This window comes from Panthera pardus, unplaced genomic scaffold (assembly GCF_024362965.1).
Source record: "Panthera pardus isolate Hobbes unplaced genomic scaffold, ASM2436296v1 HiC_scaffold_13, whole genome shotgun sequence".
NCBI lineage: Eukaryota > Metazoa > Chordata > Mammalia > Carnivora > Felidae > Panthera > Panthera pardus.
This window is the reverse complement of record NW_026526688.1, coordinates 202335453-202346028: the sequence shown is the minus strand read 5'-3', so window position 1 is coordinate 202346028 and position 10576 is coordinate 202335453.

Genomic DNA, 10576 nt, shown 5'->3' with positions numbered 1-10576 from the left:
TGAGGGCCTCGGTGGTCACGCGGGCTCAGGCAGTGGCTCCCTGTGTCCAAGTGAGGGCTTTCTGGGCTAGTGAGTCCCGGCTCTGAGCCTGGGGCCCCCACCCCCTGCCGACTCCCCCCTTTGGTGGCAGAGCTCCGGGGACCCCATCTCACGCCTGCACGCCCTGCTCTGGCACCCCCATCTCCGCCCTTGCTCACCACCCTGTTGGCGGGGGGAGGGGGGGGGGCAGCTCCGCAAGGGGAGCCGGGAGGACCCAGGTCCCCGTGGAGGCCGAGCTGGGAGTTCTGGCCGGGGTTCCCGCCGCACCACTGTGTGAGCAAGGCCAGGCTTTGGGGGCTGAGCGGCACCCCGCCCCGCCAGCTGGGCCGCCTCAGGCCAGTGACTACACCTTTCTGAGCCTCAGTTTCCTCCTCCATGGATGGGGACAACAGTCCCTCCTCCCCTGGGCACACGGAGAGGGTCCAACGAGGTGACAGACACAAGTGTGCAGTAGGTGCCTGTTGAGGGGAGCTGTCACCAGACACCCCATCGTCCCCCCCGCCCCCGAGGCTCCCCGGCCAGTCTTGCTGCAGGACAAATAAGGCGGTGACTGGCGTCTGTTCCTGCCAGGGCCCCTCGTCGTCCGGGCTCGGGCCTGCTGCCCCCCGACGGCCAGGCTGGACAGGCGTCCCTCCGCCCAGAGCAGACAGAGGCCCCAGTGGTGGAAAGATTCGGCCCCTCCCCACCACACCTGCCCCTTGCGGGCATCCTGGCTCCGGACTCCGGTCTCCTTCACTGAGACCGCTGGGACTTCAGGGGAAATCCGTTTGGGGGGCGAGGCAGGAGAGGCAGGCTGAGCCAGGTCGCCCAGGGGTGGGGCTTTGGCCGGGGGCGTGGCCTGGGCCGGTGGCGGCTCAGGCATCTGGTGTGATGGGGTGACGCAGGGCGGGGAGCAGGGCCGGGCCCTCCACAGCCGTGTGCGTCAGCCGCCCCGCACCCCGCGGTGGTCCTGTGTGTGGGGGCACAGGGGCCTTACCCGGTGGGGCTGGGCGCAACCAGAGTGGGCAGATGCGGACCAGGAGCCCTTTCTCCTGGTCTCTCTGGGGCCGTGTGCACCAGGGGGTGAGGGGTCCTGGCCCCCAAGGAGGGGGAGGTAGGTCGTCGTTTGTTCATTTTCCACGGTGCTCGTCGCGTCCCGCCCATGCCTGGGGCTGGGTTTGAGGCTGTACCTGCGGGTCTGGCCCCTGGACGCGGGTGGGGCTGTCGGCACTTAGCGACTGATCCTGGCCTCCTGTGGGCAGACGGCCGGCCTCCTACGTCGGAGGGCGGTGTGTGGGGACTCCTGGGGGGCAGCTGGCCTCCCGTCGCAGTGCTGGAGGTCAGACGCGTCCTGCCCAAGCTCCAGGCCCGCACAAGGGTTCCTTAACACCAGGTGACGGGTCAGACCAGCTCAGCGTGCTCAGGGGTCCTCGAGCCTGGCCCAGGACCAGGGTTGGGGTGCCGTGTCTCGAGTCTGTGGCACCCAGCTGTGTCCCCGGGAGCGGCGTTTCGGGCCTCCGCACCCGCATTCCCATCTGCAGCTGCCCACCAGGCCCCACTGTCGGGCTGTGATCCCCAGACCGCTGGCGATGCTGGACCCTTTTCAGTCCCTTGCCCTTGGCCCTGGCGGGGGCTTGTTCCTTGAGGGCTTCCGGAGATTGAAGCCGAGGTGGCAATGGATGTGCGTCATGGGCCGCTGTCCCTCCCTCCCGGTCAGAGCCTGTCCTCAGCTCCGAGGCCACCAAAGCCCTTTCCTCCCCCGGGCCCGCATGTCGAATGAGGCGCCAAGAGGCCCCTCAGCTGTTCTGGGGGATCTGGCTCATCTCCCGTGGCCTCCGTGGCCCCTCCACCGGCGGCCGCTGCTGGCAGCCGGCCGGTGGCGTCTGGAGGGGGTACGGGTCCCAGCCCCTGCGCGTCTGGTGGCCTCACGCCCTGCGGCACAGCCGCGAGCAGAGGCCGTAAGCAAGACTGTGTTTATCGCAACAGGCGGCCCGGACTCGGCCTGGGGGCCACAGTCGCCAACCCCTCTCCCCAGAACAGGGCAAGCTGGTGTCGGGGCTGGTGGGCCAGCTGAGGTCCCAGGGAGATAAGGAGTCTGGGCCTGTGTCCCCGGTAGGTGGCCCGACCCCGGCACCCCATGTCACACTTGGGTTAGCGTCCTGCTTCTCGGGCTGGGTGCAGGATGAGTGCGAGCCGGACGGACAGACTGACACATGTTTTCTTTGGTCCAGGGAGCAGCTGCCCCACCCCCTGGGCTTCTGATGACGCGTTCAGGTAGGCCCCAGCTTTGCACCGCCTCGGGACGGGGGAAGTGAGGGTCACGGTGGCTGTGGCTACGGCCGGCCAGAAACCGCACCCGACGGGGCAGCACGTGGAAGAGGGGCAGTGGTGGGAGCCAGGCCGGAGGGGGCTGTGGGTGGTGGGACAGCAGTGAGCAGCCGGGAGGGGCCCTGGCCCCAGCGGGGGGCAGGCCCGGGCAGTGAGGGGAGGGTGGCGTGGCTGAGTGTGGCCAGACTGCCTGGGGGGGGGGGGGGGGGTGTGGATGGAGCGGGCAGGCCCGGGCCGCCTTGGAGCCTCAGCCTTCGGGAGGGAGCCCTGTCCTTGAGGTGACGGAGAACAGAGGTGAGGGGTCCCAGTGACGGGCAGGGAGTGAGGGGAAGACTTGGGGTCCCCCAAGCACAGTTAGAAGGTGAGCGCTGGGCAGAAGCAGGCTCTAACTCCGGGAAAGGCCTGGGAAGTTGGGGGAAGCTGAACTTCGGGCAAGGTTGGCCTCGGGCAGGGTGGGGAGGGGTAGCTGGAGGTCAGGGCTCCTGACCTTATGCTCTTGGCAGGGCCTCTGGGCTGGGGGACCCTAATGAGCTCGGATTCTCCATCCTTCTTTGGAGATACAGGACACCTGTTGGGGCCGTTGCCTGCAGGCTGACCCGGAGGGGACGTCTGGGGGCAGGAGGGGGCGGGCAGGGCCATTGGCAAGCAGGGCCCACAGGAAAGCCCCACGCCAGCTGACCTTGGGGCTCCCTGGGCGGGGATAGGGTCCTGGGGGGCCACCTCTGTCCCTACCGTCCCCTGACATCCACTCACAGACCGTCCTAGACACCTCCCCTGCTGTCCAGCCGCCTCCTCATAGGGGCCTGTGGCCGCCTGTAACCCAGGCACAGGGTGTGCCCACAGCAGCAGCAGGTGGGGCCGGGGGCACAGGTGTCAGGATCTGCTAGAGGATGTGGGCCCTTCCCACTGAGGCCAGGGGCTGGGGACTGGGGCCCCGGGTCTGGCAGGGACAGAGACGAACTGGGCCCAGGGTTGTGTGGCCAGAGCCTTGGTGACGGCGGGGGGCGCCCAGGGCAGGCAGGACTGGGCCTGCCGTGTGGTCGGGGGGATGGGGGGGCAGGGCAGCACTCACTGATGATCTGCTTTGTTCCGGAAAGCATCTAAGGAGATTCTGAGATGGTGGGAGCGGCTTGAACACAAGGAGCAGGAGGGGGGCGCGGGGTGAGGGGGATGAGATGGGGGCAGAGTGGGGGGCAGCAGGGAACCAGGGGGGAGCTCACAGTTTGCAGGGGGTGGTAGGGCACAGCACCCCCCTCTCCCTGACAAACACCAGTTAGAGGCTGAGGCCAGGAAGGAGCAGCCAAGGACTTTCTAGAACAGTTCTGGGCTTTCTAGAACCTTCCACCCTTCTGCTTCCTACCCCCAGTAGACTGTGAACTGGGGAAGACATGGGTCTAACCCCAAAAGTAGCTGCGGAGTCTCAGGGACTTGTTCACGTGACCTCGGGCCAAGGCCCAGCCCCCTTCTTGGTTTTGAGGAGCCCCTGTGCAGAGGCCGGGCTTCCTGCCTAGTCTCCCCTCAGATCCCTTTTCAGCCCCTGAGGGGCTCTCCCAGCTCCACCCAGGCCTTTGCCTCTGCCTTTCACCTGTTATTCCTTCTTGTCCTCTATCCCTCGGTACATGCCTCCTCCTCCAGGCAGCCTGCCCTGATCTCTCCTGGCCTCACTAGTCTAGGTGTCTCCCCCGTCCTCTCGGGTTACGTGGGGGAGGGTCTGCATCTGACCCTCTGTGTGCCAGCCCCCTCCCCCCAGGCTGGCTGGGGGAGAGTCCCACACTGTTGGTGTGCAGAGCCCGCGTGGACACGGTGTGGCTGGGCCCTTCCCTGGTGCCCGCGAGGGGAGAGGGCCCTGGCCCTGAGCCACCTGCCAAGGCCACCATCCGCTAGGAGGAGGCTTCCTCACCTGTGGTAGTTTCTGTGTGCTACGAATGCAGCAGGGCCACCGAACCCCTCACCTCGGAGCTGAGATCTTCCGGGAACTGAAAACAGCCCGTTCTTCGCTTGATAAGGGCACACACGCTCTTCAAACCGCCAAACAGAGCAGGCCTGGTGGCATGACCTCGCTGGGCCCCGAGCGGATCCGGGCACCAAGTGCCCCAAGCCTGGCTTAGAAGCTGAGTGTGCAGAGGGCCCTCTCCCTGTTCCTCGGGATCAACACATCCCGCTTTGCCCAAACCAGGAAGGTGGCCACCCCACGTCCAGCAGGAACCTGCCTTCCCTCCTCGAGGACCCTGGTCAGCTCGGTGCAGCCAGTCAGTGACGGCCGTTGCCTGATGCTCGGGCCCTCCCTCCCCTTCTCTGCGGCAAGGTCGTGGGTCTCCCTCATCTGGGACCCATCCCTGCTCCCAGTCTCCTGCACGCCCCCCCCCCGCCACGTACAGGCCTCCATGGGGGTCTGGAGCCTCTCCTGGGAGCCCCACGCCCTCCAGGCCTGCTCATCAGCACTGACGGGCAGCCCCATCTGCGTGTGGACTCGAGGTCTCCCTGCGGGGTCAGTGAGAGGAACACGGGAGCAGTTTTCGGGGCTTGGAGGGCCGCGGGCATCAGTGTTAATGTGTTTTATATCAGTAAAGTGGGGGCAGCATCCCGAGGGGGTCCCACCCTGCACTGCAAGAAGGGGGGACCCTCGGGGGCCCCCAGGCCGGGAGGGGCAGGAACCGTGTGACTTGCTTTGGCTCATGGAGTCTGGTGAGTGACCCCACACGGCTGGGCCCAGTCTGGCTCTGCCTGGCCACCACGTGCTCATGGCCTTGGCCGGAGCTCAGGGTCTCTGTGGCCCCAACCTCCCCGCTGGGAGCAAGCAGGCAGTATTGTGCCCCCCACCCCTGGCCTTGCTGGGGCGGTTAAAGGGCAAGAGGGTGAAAGGCACCCGGGGTCTACCTGCTGAAGCTCCCAGCCCTGGGTTTGGCTCCCTTGACCCGCGGACAGCAGCTCAGAGACAGGATGGCTTTCCACCGCCTTTATCCGAGGAGCAGGGAGCTGGCCGGCCCACCCCAAGTGTCTGTGCCCCGAGGGGACCCTGAGGACAGGAGTGTGGGGGAGTCTGCTGGACAACAGCCAGACAGGACATCACCCTGGGTCCCCTGAGGCTGGGGTCCTTCCTTGTGGCCCAGTGTGCAGGGCCGTGGGGCCAGGTCAAGTGCATCTTGGCAGCCCGCTAAGGGGCCGCACTCCTTTGTCCCCTGGCTCGTGCCACAGCCCCTCCAACACCCTGGGGGGGGGGCGCGGTGCAGAGTGAAATGGGGGAGGAGCAGGGACACATTTCTTGGGTAGGGAGGACTTGAAGTGGCTGGGGCCATCCCGGAGGAGTGTCGCTGTGGATGGGAGAGGGATTTATTGTGGAGATGCACTGGTACAGAGGGGGGTCTCTGAAGCCTGGAGCCAGGGAGTGACCCAGGAGGACAGCCGAGGGGGTTGAGTGTGGGTGGTGGGGGGGCTGAAGATAGAACGATGGGTCACTTGACTGCAGTGGCCACAGGGGCATCCACGGGGACATCCACGGGGACATCCACGGGGGCAACTCAGCAGTGATTAGCCCACTGCAGGTGCAGAGGTGCGGGGAGAGGGGCACACCCTTTCCAGCTCAGTGGTGAAGGAGAGAGAAAGGAGGTGCTGGGTCCGGAGGGATGCGGGTGCTGGGCAGTTCTGGGGGAGTCCAGGAACCGGGGGCCAGGAGGTCCCCCAGGCTCAGGGTGGGGGGGGGCGCAGGACGGGAGGGGTGCCGGAGGGGAGTGGGGAGCTCTTGGGGTGGGGGGGGCGCAGGACGGGAGGGGTGCTGGGGGGGGGTGGGGAGCTCTCTGGGTGGGAGGGGCGCCGGACGGGAGGGGTGCGGGGGGGTGGGGAGCTCTCTGGGGGGGGGGGGCGCAGGACGGGAGGGGTGCCGGAGGGGGGTGGGGAGCTCTCTGGGTGGGAGGGGCGCAGGACGGGAGGGGTGCTGGGGGGGGTGGGGAGCTCTCTGGGTGGGAGGGGCGCCGGACGGGAGGGGTGCGGGGGGGGTGGGGAGCTCTCTGGGGGGGGGGGGGCGCAGGACGGGAGGGGTGCCGGAGGGGGGTGGGGAGCTCTCAGGGTGGGGGGACGCAGGACGGGAGGGGTGCTGGGGGGGGTGGGGAGCTCTCGGGATGGGAGGGGCGCAGGACGGGAGGGGTGCCGGGGGTGGGGGGTGGGGAGCTCTCTGCCGAATAGTCTACCGGCCGGGTCAGCCCAGCCCTCGGCCGCCCCCGGAGACTCACTGTCCTTTCTCCCCGCAGGAGCCGCGGGGCCTGAGAGACCGTGGGGCGAGGCGCCCCCCTACGTGAACATCCCCGTCAGCCCCTCCTCCAAGACGCAGCTGCACTACATGGGCCTGGAGCTCCAGGGCGCCGGCGCGGGGGTCCGAGGTGGGTCCCCCCCCCCCCCCCCCCCCCCCCCCCCCCGCCCCAGGGGCCTTCCCCTCCGGGGGGAGCTCCTCCCCCAACGCCCCCAAGTCCACGCTCCTGCTGACTGTGTCCCCTGAGGGCGTCACCCCACCTGCCTCCCAGCTTGGCCCCCCTGCCCCCCATCGCCCCTCCCGGGCCGTCGGGGCGGGGGCCTCTGCGGGAGGCGTGGGCCCCGCGGGGCTGACCGGAGGCCGGGGCTGCTTTCAGGGGCCGGCGCCTCCCGCTACGCACAGATCGACATCACGGCCACCGAGGCGGCCCACAGGGCGGGGGCCCAGCACGCGCAGACCCGGGAGGAGCGGCTGCCCGAGCTGGAGCAGAGGAGGAAGGGGGCCCCGCGGTGAGGACGGCTCCGCGCAGAGCAGGCCTCCCTCCTGCGGGCGGCGGGCGGCGGGCGAGGGCACGGGGGGCCCGTCATCTTTGCCGCATCCCCGGTGGTCTGGGCTCCGTGACGGCGGTCTCCTGGCCGCGACCCCACGCGCTACCCCGCCCCCGCGGTCACTGGCGCCCAGACCCAGCCTCCGTAAGTCACGCCGGAGCTCAGGCAGGTCAGGAAGGGCCATGCGTCCAGGTGCCAGCCTGCCGCTGGTTACCTGGGCCGGCGCCGCGTCTCAGCCGAAGGGGGCCGCGGGATCGCACAGCAGTTTCCGTGGCGCTGGGATGCAAACTGCCCCCGTTCCACGGGCGTGGTGGCCACCCGACTGATGACAGACATGTCCTCGGAAAACACGTGTCCCCAAGCCACAGCAAGGCCAGACCAGGCCCCGCCTATGCCGAGCATCCTGCCGTCCCCCCGGTTGCCCCCGCTCTGCAGCAGCCTCCAGCTGCGCCCACTCCTGGGTCACCCCTGTCCCGTGCGGGGTGACGGCGCCAATGAGCGCTGGGGGCAGGAGGACTGTTCCACCTTCAGACCTGTCAGGCTGCCCGCGTGGCCCCCACATGTGGTCACCTGACTGCACGGCTTCTTAAGACCCATTACAGTGAGTCATGTAAATAGTTCAAAATTGTTAATGTTCTATTTTTAATACGCACATTATTTTCCTGAAGGATGAGGCGACTTCTTTCTTGTGCTGTGTCTGTAGTGGGCCGTGGCTTCGCTTGACCCTGGACATGGTTCTGTCATCTTGAAACAGCACAGGTGCTCAGGGCCGAGGTTACCCCCGACCTTGGCGGGTCTGGGTGGGGCGTCCATAGGTGTTTCCTCCCAGTGGTTCCTGGGGCCTTGGGGAAGTTGTGTGGCATTTTCATGGCTCAGAGAGCTGGAGGGGGTGGTCGTGGCTCCACTGGTCGATGGATATCTGGGTGTTGGGAAGTTTCCAGACATTCCCGGGGCTTCCTGACATTCCTCCTTAGGCATGAAAGGGAAGCACCGGGCTGGGCCCTCTGACCCTCATCTCAGAGATGAGATGGGGTCTGTTCTGCCTGACCCGGGTCTCCACCATAGCCCCCTCAGATGCCTCCCATCCATCCACCCACCATCCATCCATCCACCCACCATCCATTCTGTCCACCAACCACCCATCTATCATGCAATCATCTGTCCATCACCCATCCACTGTCTATCCACCCATTACCCATCACTCGTCACTCATCCACATCCATTCATATCCCTCCCCCCCACCACACCCCTGATCCACTAAGGGCCCAGCCAGTACAAGGGTAGCACATGTGGGTGACACTCCGTATGTCCTCCTCAGCTGAGATCCCTCGGGTTGGTGGGTTTCCCAACACCAGCACCCTTTTCCTCGCCCGGTCTTCTGAGCTGACACCTGACTGCCGGGGAAGCTTGTGAGTCAAGGCAGAAGGAAGGAGGCTCAGCCCTGAGCCTGTAGGGGCAAATGTCCTGGGCGGGATGCCAAGGCCTCAAGGTTGATCCTGTGAACAAGTCAGGCTGTCAGCCTGAGAGGCCCCCACTAGCACGCCCTGAACAAGATTCTGGGGTAGACGTCCCTTTCAAATTACAAGGTGGGGAGCGGAAGCGTGGCCTGCACACCGCGGTCCAGGGTTCCAGCAGTGAGGGGCTGCCCTCTGGGTGAGAGGGGCTCAGATGTCCACACACATCAGCTCTGGGACAGGCAACTCGGGGTCCTGGGCCTTACCAGCGACCTTGAGTGGTTGGTGTCTGGGGTCCACTGTTACTCAAAATGAAATAAGGCTGCTGTGTTTTTGTGACACTGAAACAGGGTCATGGATGTGTTAGGCATTCACAGCTCCCCGAGGGGCTCAGCCACCATGAGCGTGGGTGAGGAAGGTGTGCTTTGGCACGGAGGGCCTCAGCCAAGGCCAAGGGTGACCGCCCTCCAGCCCAGGAGGCCTCAGAGTGTGGGGGGCTCAGCCAGCTGTGGCGGCCACACAGGCAGAGCAGGGGGACAGCCCCCCGTCCTTCCAGAGCCGTGAAGGGCTGCACGGCGCTCAGTGGCCAGAGCCCAAGACTGGGGTCAATCCGGCAGAGCGGCTGCAGCTGCCAGAAGGCGAGGTGCACAGGCCACTGTGTGTGGCCCTGGAGGGGTTTGGGGGACCCTGTGTAGCCGAACCCAAGTTCCATCTGCCGGAAACACAGCAGAGACGATCTCTGAGACGTCAGGTTTGCAGCAGGAAAAGGGGTTTGTTCAAGAGGCAGCCAAAGGAGGAGACGGGAGTGGAGGGAGGGGGTGTGAAGGGGGTAGGGGGTGGCGGTTGGGGGGCAAGCCTCGAATCCACCTCCTCAAAGGAGGGGGGTCGGGGGAAGTCTGAAGGCGGAGGAAAAGGTCTGGGTAGAAGCTGCGGCTGTGATCAGTCCCATTAATGCTTTGGTTTGCCACTTTCACCGGGACCCCGACTCGAGCCCGGGAAGGGCTGGCTCCCGCCTTTGTGGAGAGGTGAGAGACGACCCCGGCCCGGATCCCCGCAGCCTGCCCCACCTCCCTGTCGCGCCCTCGGGTGCCCTCTGGCCTTTGCGGGCTCAGGCTGGGGCCCTGCGGCATCGCGCACGCAGCTGGAGGCCGGGTTGGGTTTAGTGTCTTAGCTCTGGGACATCCGTGTCAGATGGGAGACCTCATCGTCTCGGACGCACAACCTGGCATCGGTTTCGGATACAACCCGGATTCGCTACTTGTGTGTGCCGCGAAAGCGTCACCACAGCGCGTCCATCCTTAACCGTCCACCTCGGCAGAGTTACCAGGTTTCCCTTTGCCTCCCTTAGCGACTTTCAAAGATACGACACAGTGTTGTCAGCTGCAGTTCCCGTGCTGTGCACGTCCCCCCACCGTTGCGTAACTGGAACTTTGTACCTCTTGACCCCCTTCACGCGTTTTGCCCGGCCCCACCTCTGGCACCTATGAGCTCTGCGGTTTTTCTTCAAGATTCCACGTGTGAGTGAGAGCATACGGTATCCATCGTTCTGACTTATTTCGCTTAACATAACGGCCTCCAGGTCCATCCACATTGTTGCAAATGGCAGGACTTCCTTTTTCATGGTTGAACGGTATTCGCGTGTGTGTGTGTGTGTGTGTGTGCACGCACACATGCACTACGATCTTAACCCACTCATCCATCAAAGGACATTTAAGCTCTTCGGTTGTTTCCGTGCCTCGACTACAGGGGCTAATGCTGCAGTGGACATGGGGGGGCAGGTATCTGAGTTGGCGTTTTTGTTTCCTTTGGATAAATACCCAGAAGAGTCATTGCTGGATCATGTGGTAGTTCTTTCTTTTTCTTTTTCTTTCTTTCTTTCTCTCTCTCTTTCTTTCTTTTTCTTTCTTTCTTTCTTTCTTTCTTTCTTTCTTTCTTCTCTCTCTCTCTCTTTCTTTCTTTCTTTCCTCTTTCATTTTTTGAGATCT